The sequence below is a fragment of the Channa argus genome, chromosome 6, assembly GCF_033026475.1.
Source record: "Channa argus isolate prfri chromosome 6, Channa argus male v1.0, whole genome shotgun sequence".
NCBI classification, from domain to species: domain Eukaryota; kingdom Metazoa; phylum Chordata; class Actinopteri; order Anabantiformes; family Channidae; genus Channa; species Channa argus.
Genome location: NC_090202.1, coordinates 22101005 through 22116629, shown reverse-complemented (window position 1 = coordinate 22116629; position 15625 = coordinate 22101005). Strand labels below are relative to the sequence as shown.

At 41.7% G+C, this 15625-nt stretch overlaps 1 protein-coding gene across 9 annotated transcripts in view; it reads right to left on the bottom strand.

Annotated features, from left to right (window-relative positions):
* Positions 1–15625, bottom strand: part of robo1 (roundabout, axon guidance receptor, homolog 1 (Drosophila)) — a 210193-nt gene that overhangs the window by 55336 nt on the left and 139232 nt on the right. The window contains exon 1 of one of the 9 annotated variants that reach the window (XM_067506384.1): positions 6313–6445. The exons of the other annotated variants lie outside the window; for them this stretch is intronic. The gene's annotated coding sequence lies outside the window, so the exon portion shown is untranslated. Of the gene's footprint in view, positions 1–6312; positions 6446–15625 lie in introns of those variants that run through there. 9 annotated transcript variants of the gene reach the window in all.

Here is a 15625-nt window from a genome sequence, read left to right as displayed (position 1 = left end):
TAGACAGTGAAAATATACATATAGGGGAGACGAATCATGGAACTCCTGTGACCCAGGAGTCACAGTATGTTTGGGTTTGGGAGAAAGAAACGTGACACGGGCAGAACTTTACATTCCTAACCAGAGTGTCACAGCCACATCCAATATCTCCACCCTCAGTTTGTGGTGTTAGCTTGCTGTCTAACAGGGCTCCTAAGCATAAACTAGCTGTGAAATATGACATCATAAAAAGCTGTGGGTTTTTCGATTATGAAGAATCTATGAATTATTCAGCAGCAACTGATGGCATTTTTTTTTTCTCACCATCCAGCTTCCCTGTGTCATAATTCTCCCTCTTTGTTTTATTTATTTATTTATTTATTTTTAGATTACTGCTAGTTGGTTTTGCCTTTCTTGTTCGTCCCAAGGAGTAGTACAAGCACTGAGGGAAGAAACTCTGAAAAACAAGGTAATGTATCACCTGCGATTGAGTGGAGCTAAAGTGGACACCTCAGCTCTTGACAGCGCTACAACATAGTCAAGTGAGTGGAAACCTTGACTAGACAACAGAAACATTACAACACAGGCCAATAGCGGTTCCGGCATCAGCACCATCGTCATGTGGCTAAAAATCCAGCGTCTGACTCTACAGTACCTGTCACCATTTATTTTGCTACGCCTCCTTAACTACACAGCATCAGCACATGCCTCAGAATAATAACTCTCTTACTGTACATCACAGTGGCTTACTGTGCTTGCCTAAGCGTGATAGTATAGAAGCCATTAGGGAATGAACAGTCACGAAGTGCATCTTTCCTCACTGGTGACAGACAAGGCCAGTGCAGTGTGTCTCTGCACACTGATGAAGGATGATCTCTGTAGGGTTCGTAGCCTCGCTGCATTTCCTACACGCATACATACATTTTATTATACTTCCTTGTTTGATGGCCATACAATTCTTCACAATGAGATGAAAAGCAGTTTCTCTCAATGATTCAACTTAATACCCTGCTGCTGATAAAACCAATTAAAACTCTGCAACATTATTTATTTTCAGGATACTTAGGTACAAGGCTTTTTTAGATGCCTCTTTCCCTAACAGAGAAACTTAAGCTACTTTATCTGTTGCCATGGGTCAGTTTTGCCTCAAACTTCTTAAATGGAAATAGAAATAAACTGCTAACTGCACAACAGAAGCTTTTTTGGCTGCGGCCCACATAGAGCAAATTCATTTTAAGCCATTGTACATTCTGACAAAGCCTACGCGCCGGCTTGAACTGTAGACTGAAATGAGGGAATATTTGCTTGGCCCACTTCCAGTTGCACATTTTGGATTGCAGACAAAATGCACATTGTATGTGTTTATCAAACATTTACAGTTTCCAAGTTTTTACTGTGTACTCCTGCCGAGGAGGAAAGTTATTACAGGGACAGATGTTGAGTATGACTGTTATGAAAAATATACAAAGATATGATTCTGTCATTTTACCTCAGTTGTTCTCCTTTTTACCCTTCCAACCACAGGTTGAGTGCTTTCTATGATTTACAAAAACCATATTGTGGTGTGCCAGTCCAGTACAAAGAGGCACAGACCAACCACAGAGGAGGATACAATCCATGAAAACTTAATTTCCTGATCCAAAGCACATTGTTTTCTTCTTTCCTGTAATAACGCCACTAATGTGAAAAGAAAATGAAATAACTTCTATGAACAGACAAAGTATGACATCCATTCACCAACTAGGCCATGATTCTCTCTCTTCTGTAAGCATACTGTATTAGATAAGGCTTGGTACTCTGCACTAATGTACTCCAAATGATGTGCTTCAAAGGAGTCGCCATAACTAACAAAGGCATAGGTTAGAATGGTTGAAGTAGGAACTGGGATCAGCCTGAATGGTGTGGTAGGACCAGTCCATTGCCACTCCACAAGAGACAAAAGAGCAGTGCCCAGCGTGAAGAGGCCCTCCACCTTCTCATCTTTCTACTGAAAACCCTCTCTTACTGCTTCACGCATGCATCCTCGTCCACCCACGCTCTGTCTAAGTCCATAATGAGCTTTGGGCTAATGCATAGAACAACACAATTAAAACCAAAATGGAAAACTCCCCCACTCCAGTCCATGCATGAGCACTCTGCTGATGTGTTTGTGTGACCCACGCTGCACGCTTGACCACTTGTTCCTGTGTGTGTGTGTGCTTGTGTGTTCTCAGATGCAGAACAATGTTGACAGCTCCAACCAGTAGCCCTATGACCTGTGCCCTTAAGGACCAGTGTAAGACTGCAGTGCTGGTTTGCAGTTAGGTTCTCCCTCTGGCACAGGATCCTTGGCCGGTCACCATGAAACACAAAGGCCACGGGCATATGGACCTGATCCAGGATGCCACGCTTGGTTTGAAGTCTCTTTTGACAAAAAGGGAAAAAAATTATTCTCCTCTAGAAAATCCTGGAGCAGCAGCACTGTAGTCAAAGAATTCTCAGTCAGATTTCTGCTCCAGCAGGCCAAACTAAGCTCACAAAATAATAGTTTCACAAAGGTGATATTTGCTTCCAACTACACTGTGTCTAAGTTCAATTGCCTACACAATGGCACATTTGTTAAAGCCCTGATATATTTGTATTCTGTCTGTATTTCTGTCTTTTTCCCAACATAAAAATCCTTCTTGTTGTCTGTGCTCCCATTTCTGTCACTACTATTATTTCATGAAATCTGATTCCTGGTATTCTGTTTGTTTTCAATTTTCTTTTCAGCAAAACCCAAGCATTCCCTCCTCCCATGTCAACCACCTCTTAGTGCACAGCACAATGTGCCAAAAATATCTCTGTACTAACCTTACAACTACTTCAATTAAATTTGCCATTCCGTTTCAAAATAAAAAAGAACAAGCTTTGCTTTCTCAAAATATACAAAGAATTTGATGTGAGTCGGCCTTTGTTCTCCATCTCTGTCAGTCTGTTTTTACTCTTCTGGGAGCTCATATTTGAGCATTATTTTTGGACAGACAACATGACCTCAACAGACTACCAAAGAGTCACTGACAACCCTCCCATTATTTCCCTTTGCCAAAGATAATATTCACTCTAATGTAATATAACAAAGCAGCTAATTGACCTGAAATCAAAACTAATTGACGTCTCCTTAGCCTCTTCCTGTCCTATAGCAGTACAGACATTGGGGAAATAGTCATTGCCCCACTTCACAGTGTACCACCAACAGACAGCAGTAATCATCGGTGGGAAGTGTGATACTGGTCTGTGACCGTATCTGCAGGGTGTGGTGGCTGAGCTACTGGGTACAGATGACCAGTCCTGTGTTTGCCGACACACTGCAGACTTTGCTGATAGTCATCTCTGTCTCTGGCAGTTCCCACCATAAAGTTCCAAGCAAACGTCCATAAGTCATTAGAGGAGTAACCCTTAGACCTCCCCCCAACTCCCAATGGATCATTTCCTATATATATTTTTTCCCCCCCGAACATGAGGTAAGAGATCCGCAGCATGTGAGCATTATTATGTGTGTGTTTATGTGTGGCCAAGGCTGTAATGTTCCCCTCTTGTTTCAACATCCTATTTTTGTCCACCACCCACTTTTACGGTTACGGTTTGATTTACTCACTAAAATCTCTGTTTAAAAACTTGATATATTCATCTGGAGTGTTTTCAATTATTTTTGTGCACAAACAGTTTGATAAGAAGCAGTCAGGGGACATTTTGTAAGCCTTAGTTGGGTTTCATGCAGGCTGCATTAACTATCTGACTGTTATAGCTTTGGTACTGAACAAACAGTCTGAGTTTATAGTCTAAATTCTGTGTATAAAGTCAGAATTATAAGAAAAAAGTCAGATTTCTAACATTTAAGTCAGACTTATACGTGTAAAGTCAATAATGTTAAGTCAAAAATAATTTAAAGTCTAAATTTCTGAGTTTAAAAATCTGAATTCAGATAATACTTCAAATAGTAGTGGGCCTAATGCCCTTCTGTATCCATCATCCTCATCATTACAGTATGCGAGATTGAGGTTTTTCACTTATTTTTTCCTTAGAAAAAAAGAATTGTTTAAAGAATTCATACTTCATTTGCTGCCACCACATCCATAAGCAAACTTCGGTCCTATTATATGACTGTTTAGTGAGTAATGCGTACTGTACACAGCCCAAAAAGCAATGTTGATTTGATTTCATCCGAGCTCAGCGAGGGCAATGAAATAGAACAAACAAAGCGGAGCAAGATATTCAGTTTGATGTACGAGGCGCAAAGGCAGAAAACTCACAGTACACAGTGATGGGTATTAAAACAAATGATGTAGGACTCAAATACTGCTTGCACTACTGTGACTACATGACCTACATCTGTAGGACAAATGTCGATCCTTATCTAATGTACGAAATTGCCTGAGGACAAGACAAGTCACTTGGCTAGCAAACCTCTGTTATTCATTGTAATCTCTCTATTCACTCTGTTTTCAGCTTCAAGAGGGAGCTTTAGAGTCAATGAGTGTGCCACTTTAATTGATGCAGCAATAGAGTTGGATTCATGTTACGTTCTACAAGGAAAGCCATGAAGTATCCAATGAGAGCCCGGCAGGGTTACATTAAAGGATTCCCGTGAACCCCTCAGCACTTCACAGCACAAAATCCAGGCCTCTGTTTCCCCTTCCAGACAGATGCCAAAGTCATTGTTTTTCTGAGCCTACTTTTCAGAGAGAAAACTTGATCCCGCTGCCTGCCAGTGTCACCAGTGGCCCCTCGTCCTCCCCAGTCATTCAATCCCATCTCTCCTTCTTTCAGGAATGCACTTCAGTCATTCTTCCTTATGCTCGCTCTCTTTTTTCTCTGAACCATGGTACCCTAGGCGGTCTGGAGGCAGTGCGTGTTTGGTTGTCCCAGATCTAGCCATTCCTTTCTGGAGAAACAGGATACAGTGACCACCTCTCTGTTTGTTGGTCTCCATCCCAGCTCATAGGTCAAGAACCTGTGAGGGGAGTGGAAGGTAGCCCAACGGCTGGTCAGTAGACAACACGGGAACACAAGAACACTGACCGGCACCACAGAGAGATGATACTGATTCTAGTGAATGGACCAGCAGGAAAGTTCTGCAGTGAGTGTTTGTGCCTCCACACAGTGGACTGAATTTTCAGAGCCATCTGTTGTGCTGTGAACATTCAACACCCTCAAACAAAGCAGCAGACTCTAAAACATGACTAATAATGCAGATCGGTGATACATGCCATAGTGTACCTCAGCAGGGGACGTGAACATAAATGCGTCAATTCCTATGCTATTTTAACGCACGGTGACATACTTCAGCACAATGAACAAACCTCTCTCTTTCCAATAATGTACAAAAATAGGGGCAATTACACAAAGGGTTTCTCTATTATAAAAGGTAATATATATGACACCCCCTACATCATGAGCCATGACAACCCCTCTGCACCCCATATTAGCATATTCTCTGTTTGCCACGTGAGACGCAATTTGTCGGGAATTTTTCCCCCCTCCATAGGTTCATTATTAAGAGTGTGTCCATTAAAAACAACTGAATTACCATCACAATGAGCTCACAGTAAGGTACAGTGCTGGCAGTTTTTGAAAGAGTAATTGGATCCATTAAGGCAGGGAAAAAGCAAGACAATGTAAGATGCATGCTTTTTTGTGTTTGTATGTGTGTGTGTCAGTGGATATCTGAGCAAATGCCAGAACATGCCAGTTGCTCTGTACTTTTTCTGCTGCTGTAGTGGAACAATGGCTAATTGGGACCAATTAAAAGGAGTAGTTTCATAATTTAATTTAGTATTCTTTAGAGCACATAGGGAGCAAGTCATTGTATTGACAAGTCTCAGCAGCAGCAGCACTTAGCAGACATTTGAATGTTCCTGGCAGAGTGGAATGCTATATAGAAACAACGGAGAAAAACGACATCAAATTACACCCTCAATCTTGTCTGCTTGTCTTCGTGGTATAGTTGAAAATATAGTGATGTTGGTCAAAGTGGTGCCGACCTCCAGTGATTTGATCAGACAGTTGGAAATGTGCTACTCGAGTTGCGTTATCTTCCAGCTCACAGAGCTAAAAGTGAAAAAAGTGAAAGAGGTTGAAACTAAAACGGTCCATTAGCAGACTGGTCACCTGTGTGCAGAATCTCAGTGATATGAATCCATTTCCTGTTTAGCCTCAATAAAAGCCCCTTTAACTTTGCTGCGCATGCAGCTCTGGACAGCTCATCTAGCTAATGTTAACAAGCCAAACCGGAGCTGTGCTCCGTGATAAATCTGACCACAGCCAGAGCAAAACTCCTCCAAACAGCCCTTCCCTTATGATAAATGAACAAACCTGAAAGAGTCCTTGAAGCCTGGGGGTTACTAGGAAATGCCACAAACCAATCTGTCTCAATTGTGTTCAGTGCTGTGCGATCTCTATGGGTCTGCGCAGGAATGTGTGTCCTTCTGTGTGCATGTCCTAAAAAGAATGAATGCTGTAAAGTCGAGTCTGAAATGGTGGGCCAATTATGACAGTCTCCTTCAGCATGCAGCCGTGCAAAACCAAACTCCATGAAATTGATTACCCACACACCTGGACCTCATTTGTGACTCTATTTTTCTCTCTGTCCCCTGTCTGTGCTGAGCCTTGTTCATTCCCAACCAAATGAAATGAAAAAAAAAAAAAATAAAGCAGTAAAGATGCATGCATATGAAGTATTCAGATATTAATGACACAAAGGGGCAGAGAGAATTAATTTTGCTGAGATGTGAGAATATCCAACTTCATATCCAGCTATTTCAGAGCTGTTTAAAACAAAGAGAAGGAATGAAAGGGTGAGGAAGCGAGATAGAGAAAGAAACAAAGACGCCAGGCGATGAATTTCCAAATATCTACAGATACTGAATAATCACCTCGCTCCCAGCATTGCCCACATTCCTGCTATCATTAGCAATCCTGAGTCTTTCATTTCCTCATCTGTTCTGTGTTCCTCTGTTAAAAGACCCCCCCCACCCACCCACCCACCCACACCCACACACCCACACACCCACACCCCCACACCCACACACACACACTTTATAGTCACATCCTCCATTATGCTCAAGGTCACCGGGGGGGGCACTACGACAGTCCTTTGAGAAGAAACCCTTTGCTGCCAGTAAATAAATAGAGATGCTTTATGGGTGCTGGTGACAGTAAAACTATGACAAATCTGTCAGTCAGTCTAGCTATTCTGAATATGCACAGGGGAAATATGTTTTATTGCTGAAGTACGGATGAATACTGAGATGCTCTTCCAGCAGGCAATCAAAAAATATATATACCTTTATTTAGATAAATTACACTTTCTCAAACTGCAGTATATCACTGTAACCAGGTTTATAGTCATTTGAAGATATGCAGTGGTTGAAATACCAAGACCACAAGGTAAATATTCAAAGGCAGCCAACTGAGAGTCATTCTACTTGGCTTTTCTCTGTCACTTGCATCTCTACTGTTGTTCTCTTTGGTCTGTTACAGTGAGCTTCACTTCTCAGGGTGGAGATGGGGGAAAGGGATGTGCTGTTTAATTCTCAGACCAAAAAAGAAAAAAGAAAAGAAGAGGAGCCCATTTGTGTTCTGCTGTTGACCTCTGTCTCTCAGTGAGAAAACCTTGGGGGACTTGCCCTTCTCTCCATCTCTCCTTCTGCCTGGTCCATTCCTCTCTTCATCGCTAACTGCCTGGTAGCTACACATATCTACTGATGAAGTTACAAGGCCTTTCACTCGCAGGGACACCTTACGGGGGAGTGGGATGACAAGTCAAATTGCACACAGATGGCTCGCATCACAGGCTGTTTTTAAGTAAGCACAAATGTTGAGTTATTCTTCTCTGGGTTCAGTTCCTCGGCTTGATCTCAGTATTTTCTTAGATGGACTCCAGGGACTGTGTGAACTCCCACTCAATGAGCTCAAATGTGAGTGCCTGCTGGTTGTGTGGTGCTATAATTGCAGCACAGCGCTGTCAAAATTGTGCATTGAGCATATTGATAGACTAAAACCAAGCACTGATGGCAGTAGAACAAAATCTCTGAAGAATGGCAGCATATACTGTAATTAGGGAAGAAAAAAACGACCTGGGTAGGGAATGCGTTAGATCTGTGTGGTGTGTTTGAGGTAAGACAAGTAGTCACGCGGTGGTGGGTCCCACACAAGCGTAGCTAGTGAGTAAGTCTGGCATATGGCTGACTGTGAGGCGACCTATCCTGCCTCTCCTGACTGTTGTTTTGGATTCTTCATAATTAGAAGCGCTCAAGCATGCCAGGCATTCCTAATAGAGGTGTTTTACACTAGCGGCTGACACCATCACTCAATCTGAAGCCAATGGTCCTTTCCCAAAGGTCAACAGCTCAGCCTTCTCTCTCACTCAAGCTGCCTCCTTCCCAGAGATGGGGGGCCCACTCGTCAGGCTGACAAAGCCACACGCCTCATTCTTTTGTTCCCTCCCTCCTGCCCTACCTCTGTAAACCCTGACAACCAACACTAGGGCCCGGTACTAGCGAAGCCAAGGCTCCCTATAGTGACGGATGCTCCCTATACCGATGAAGACGAATGCTTAGCATGAATTATTAAGAGGCAGGGCAGGGGGGAATATTTTGATATTGAACCCCTTATGAATAATTCCAGTAGGACTTGCCCAAAATGAATGACCTTGTTCTCAATGTGCTGCAGAAGGAGATGCTGCTCATTGTCTCCAAGGGTTGGATGCAATATACTGGACAGAAAAATCCATTTCATACTGATATCTGGTATTGTGAGGGAAGAAGAGCCTGAGCTGCAATGTGTTTGGACAGTGCAGGATTGTATATTCCCTTTGATCCAGTGGTCAAAGACAGGTCCACAGAGAGACTCACACTGGGATGCGAAGTGTGTGGAATGCAGAGTGGGTTGGAGAGAGCCAATGATTGGGATGCAAGGGTTGGGGTTGCACGTCCAATTATCTTGCAGGCAAGGAGTGAGGGGAGCTGGCCAATTAGAGGAAGAAGGGGAGAGACCTCTGCCACAGGCCTAGTATATACAACCACAGTGAGACAGACAGGAAACCAGACAGAACCATAGCCTGTAGAGACAGAGGCTGGAAGTAAATCAAGAGAACAAAGATGGATGAAATATCAAACAGAAAGTTGAGGATTTTTTACTAAGTAACAGAAAATAGCGTTGCATGATCCTGCTGCCTAGGTCCATAATATAGTAAATTATTTTGAGAGATTAAATCTGCTAAAATCACCTTTATTTATCGTGTTTCATCAGTCAGTTTGTGTAAAATTGTACATTTCACCTGTTTTTCCTTCCCCGGCACCATTTCAGGACTTTGCTGTGTGTTAGAGGAATATACTGTATGGTGAACACTGGAACTTAATGACCATTTAATACGCTATCTGTTGACAGTTGAAGGGAAATTATGATTATAACCTTTGAGACACTGCAGCTAGCCAAACCCTTGCCCGAAAAACACTTAACAGGATTATTACTTAATAAATAATGTCATGCATCCACCCCTAGAAAAGCTCACTTTGCTACTGCCAGTGTTCATGAGGTTCACGATAATTTACAGTGGGGCTGACTAAAATTACCTCTCTCCTAAAGAAACCTGTCATAATGACTGGAGGTTAACTCCAAGGGTAAACAAAGATAACAATGCTTGATTTTTATGAAGCAGAGCCATTCTGGCTTCCTTAGGATATTTTATTCAGTGTCAAAATGGAAAGCTGCTGGTGTATCACAAAGCTGACCGATGGAACAATTTAGGTTCATCCATTCTTACTTTCTAATTAACGTGGTCAGTTATCTACTGATTATGCAGGTTAACAGCAGTTAAACCCTGCCACCGTCTTCCATTTTGAGCTAAGAGGATTTGTAAGGAGACTCAGCTGCTACATTTAGCACTCAGTTACTATATATTGCACAGGCATAGACATGAAAACTGGAATTAAGTATTGCTCAACTACCTTACTCATTCACACAACAAGCTTGGTAGAAATCACCTAAAAACCCCAACAGTTATAACACCTCAGATCTCAAAAAACCTCATATTCCTGTAAAGCATCTCATTATTTGTGGTAACCCACGGACCTTTTCACTGCATCCAAACTCTTTAGTAATTATTCGATAACTTTATTGTTTTATTGCCCTGACAGCACAGAGCGATTGCTCACTCACTTCAGGAATGTCTGGTGACTTCTCATGTCTCATTTAAGCTGGAGCAAATTGAGGGGTTTTAAGCTAAACAGCACTGCACTCCATGGCCAAGTCAAGTCCAAACAGCGGATTCTGTTGTTTCAGACCAACTGTATAATTTCTGACACCACAGGAATGGAGCCACAACTCTAAACGGAGACAATGCTCACTCGCATTGAACGAAGAGTGAGGCTGCCTTGAACTCTGATTGCCATTCTACTGCCATTCTACTATCACACACTGCGGTAACGACCAATGGTCTACACCGCAATCAAGAGCGTGGCATTCTCTCTCTAGGCACCTGCATTGCAGATTATCATCTGCTTCCAAGACTGGAGGACATGCCCAATCATCATCATCAAAGTAGCAGCCTCGCTTTCTATCTTAGTGGAATGCTCCTCTCTGATACAAAGCAACATTTAGGGGCAGCTTACAGGATATTAAAGACCTCAGTCTTCTAGTCTGGCTCCCAGTACAGAGGCTCTCGCCAGCTAATAATTAGCCACAGGTCCACTTCACACGCTCGTCTTGACCCTTGACCTTTTTTACTCACCACTACTTCCTGTGAGTATATTTAAGGTCCTGTCGTAAATGGCCCTTTGATCAAAGAGCAGAACAGATGTTTAATACATGCAAAGCCATTAGTACTTCTTTGTGCTTTAATACATTATAATTTGGAGTTAAGCAGACAAAGGTCAGGAGGGCAGTCTGTCCTGACCTGGGAGGGCCCTCAGTGCTTGATCAGCGGTCAGCCTTTAACAAGTCTCTTCAAGGAGAGTTAGTGTGCCGGCTGCGAAAGGTGGGGCAGGGGGCGACTTGGTGATGTGCGAAGCAATACAATTTACTTCACATCAGAACAGAGATTTAAAGTAAATGGGAAAACGGACAGGATCATCAGTCTTTGACCCCTCCATCCCACTCCACACCATTGCACAGTCACCTCTACAGTGGCTTAGGTATAATTAGGCTGAATAAAAATCATACAGAGAATGAGCGGAAATTTAGCAGTTTTCATATAAAGTACCTGAGGAGAAAAAGTTCAGGTGTGGCGAAAATGTGCATTTGTTCTAAGCTTTGTGAATACGTTTGGGGAGCGTTCCTAAATGGTGCTGCCGTCAAAGTTTGATGTACCACAGAACACATACAACGCAAACCAATCAGTGAATTTTTGCTGCTCCATCAACCGGAACCACAGAAACATTTTTTAAAAATGTTTTATATTTTCTCTGGTTCTCAGTTCTCTCCAAATTCTCAGTCCTTGTGCTGCACTGTGTTTTCTGGCCTTGTGCCTCACATGTCCTTTGTGGCTCTCAAAACCACATAACTGATCATTTTTCTTACCAAGTGCTGTAGTATGGGATATATTTCTTTATATTATAGGAAATTTTGTAGCAAAAACTGCAAATTATGAACCTTTTCCATTTTACGTCAGCCAAATAAAGAGTTGAATTATTGAAGGCATGAAATTGGACTGATGTAAATCATCTATGGAGCAGTGGTTGTTCAATGTGCTGATGTGGATATCAAATGAAGACATCAATAAAAATTTGTAGAAATTCTAAAAAGACATTAAGAACTATGCTTTCAATAAATCAATCTATTTCTATACTGTGGCAAAATAGCTATGTCTTTGTCAGCAATTAAAGAGCTGAGTGGAGCCTTCGCTCAGTCATTCATCATCAAATGCAAAGATTTTATGCTGAACCAAATAGCTATAATAATTACATTGCCCTCGCCAAGACTCATAAGACACTAAAAACTCACTGCATATGAGTAAAAATGCATTAGAAGAGGAAGTGCAATGGAACAAACAACATTTTACAGCTGAACATCTGTCTATCGTGTCTTTAGGCTTAAAGTGACATCAGACAGACCGTCGTTCTGACTGCAATCTGCCGGTGACCACAATCAATGAAGGCCTATTTTTGCCAGATCAATGTAGGACACCGGTATGAGACACTAATGTATCATGCTAGAGTGCATGTGTGTACAATGATAACACTATCATAGCAGGATCACAGCTACAGCCCGCCCACCCCCCCACCCCCGCCACACAAGAAATACTGAGCTTTATCATATAATGACCAAATGTTTCTGTTCCAGCATATTTTTATGTAATTTGTGTTTAATGATTAAAATAAATCACAGCATTCATCAATAAATGCTTTTGTGTAAAACTGCTTAGCAAATTCCACCCTCCAACACAAACACTCACAATCACAAGCATTTGTAAGTTTCTGGCAAGTGAAGTAGAAAAACCTGTCGGATAAATAAGCAAGAGGAGATGAAGAGAGCAGTGTCCATAAAAGGCTGGCCTCAAAGAGATGAGAGGAGAGAATGTAGGTTACTAATCCGCTCAAATTAAAGACATAAAAGAGATTATGTCTACTAAAGCCCTCACTTCTAGGCCAGTATACTGCTAGCCCCTTCTGCCCTCAGCCTCATGTACTTTCTGTGTACTCCAACTATTTCTTCTAGCCTACTTATGTTTTTTATCAAGAAGCGCAAAAAGAAAATCTGTGTGTGTGTCAACAGGAAACTGTGAAACATGAAAAGACTGAAAAATTATGCAAGCAAAGATTGCAACCTTATTCAAATTCTGAGCACATACCTGTACACAAACACACACACTGACTCATATGTGCAACGCTTGGGGTCACACATTATGCACACTCACCTCACACCACCACCAATACTCTGCAATTAGCATAATAAACTGTGTGGAAAATGCCATTGGAAAGACACTGTTGATGATTTACCAAGGGAATAAAACCCATGAAATATGTGTGTAACCACTTCTTAGATGCACTTACCTCCTTTCTAACACCTGTCTAAATACAGCACAACGTTCAAGTAGCTGTTTATGCTCATGCATAATGCCACTGACCCTGCTTTTTGTGCACATGTATAACACACATACACACTGACCTATGAAAAGCAAGCGCGTTTTAGAACCAGCTATTTAAGAGAAGCCTTGGGATGGAAAAAACAACTCACTGATTATTTTAAGTCGTTTAGACAGTGCACTTTAGGAGAAAAACTTTGTGAAAAACCAAACACAAACTCTGCAACCCTCCTTTAACAGCAATCAGTGAAATTATCAACACTTGAGCCAACTTGCAATTAATGAACCAGTCATTAATCACACAGTTCTTCCATCTGACTGGTCAGTATGCAGGCTAAGCACATCTGCAATGTATGTCGACCACATTGCAGTAAGTGAGAGAAAGCTTTTCCAGTCTGCAAAGCATTGGCTGCTTCTTTTCATGTAATAGCTATGCTATGCAAGTGAACAACACACAGATGAGTGTAAATACCATCACTCACAGCTGTGTGTGCTCGCCTCACTGAAGGTGCAGTGGAGAGAAAAGCAAATCCTTACATAAGGCCAGGGAACACATAACCTGAAACAGCACATCTATAGCATGATGGTTATTAACATATAGGCCAAACAGAGAGGAAAGGACTGAAACTACAGAATGCAAAACACACCATAAACCCACCTCTGTCCCAGGTAATGACAGAGCAGAGCTTTAAAATGAATAGGTGTGGAGAAACATGTGGAAAGACAAGTGAGTTAAATGGGGAACGGGTAGGAAGAAACAACTTGTTAGGTTGTCCTCAAGTTGCTTTTCTGACTTTTTATCTCAAGAGCCAAAGTTTTCTCTGAGAGAAAATGTTCAAAAGAAGCAGGATATCATCAAATGTCTGGTGCTCTTTTATTGTAGCCTAATTATCACCGACATATCTGTCAAAGAATGAGGCCTCAAAGAAGTGTTTTGTCATAGAAAATACATAAAAGATGAGAAGCATAGGGTGTAGAGGAAATATTCACTTTGAGGAGAACACATTAATGCTGGTTATGGACATCTCTCCCTGTGCTGCATTTTCATTGCCCTCCCTCATGTTTGGTGAGATTTTAAGGTCTTCCGGAATCTCCCAAATTTCTGTCAGCAGGACGGCGGCTTGAAGAGCAACCACATCCCAAGGGAACTAAATGATGGGAATGCTTTCATCCTTCAGAAAACTGTTTCTTGCTGTGTGACGTCTAGTATAACACCACTGGCTTTAAAATGCACACCTTTACATCAATATGCTTTCCAGTTCACACGTGTTGTTTAAGCCTTTTGCCTGTGAAAATCATTACTACTGAGGACAAGGCACAATGTTCAAATAATAAAAAACGTATCTTATGTGATAATCTCTGTCTTTCCTTCATGCTTTTCTGAAGCTGGCGATTTGTTATAAAGAAAGGATAACTCTAGATCTCTTACTACCACTTGGCTGCCAAATTAACAGTATCTTTATCCACCATTCAGATACAAGTACAGCCTCTTGGCTTCAAGTACTGTATATGTAGGTGAAAAACAATGCTGAACTGATCCTTCTTGAAAAAGTCATAATACTAAATGATGAATTTCATTCTGGAGAAAACAGACAAATACATATATGTACAGACAGGATCTCTCACATGTAAACACTTAACCACACACAAAAAAATCGCAAACACAAAATGTCCCACCACATAGCTGTACTTGCAGCTCGCAAACAATGACATTAAAAGCATCGCCTAGCTCCTTTTATATGATAATTTACTGAGGTTGACATGCTGGAACCTAGATAAGCCTAGTCAGCCTGAGAAGATAAATGTGACAGGGCTTGCAGGGGACCACTGCTAACACATACTGAGTGTATTTGCGGGACAGTCTGGCGTGAAAGTGAGGATATGGCCCAGTGATCTTCCTGGTTCTAGGTGAGGGATTTGGCCATTACATTTAGTTTCATTACAGCACCATCTGACATCCACCCATGCGCTGGGAACAACAGCAAATATCAGCACCCTCACACTGGTGATGGAGGAGGAACAACACTTGAGGTTTTGTTTTATTATTTTAGTCTCTTTAAACCACCAGAGAACTTTTGCTTATGTGGGGAACATTGACTGTACAAATGGTCATGTTAAGCAATGCAGTGCTTCACATTCACACCTGGGAGCTTTAAACAGGCTGTGACCACTGGCCACTCACCAGCTCCACCAGTGCACCTCAAGTCAACAGCAGCAAATAAGAAAGCACGGAGCATGAAGGCGTGACTGTAGGCGAAGCATAGGATTTTTTATATATATATATATATATATATATATATATATATATATATATATATATATATATATATATATATATACACACACACACACACTCCTATTGACAGGTTCCTCCCAGAGGGTCTTTCTCGCAGGTTGCCAAACAGCTTAGTGATGAATAGGATTGATAAAAATGGATCAAATATCGTTTGAGTCAATGAGCCTGTATTTATTTCCTTCAGCGCATTCAACCATCATTGGGTTCTCTTCTGTCTGAGGGGAAACTTAGTGATTTTATTGAAGGCAAGAAATAGTAGCGCATTTGCAAGCAAGCAGGGAGGCTCAAGGATCTTCTGCTGATAGATG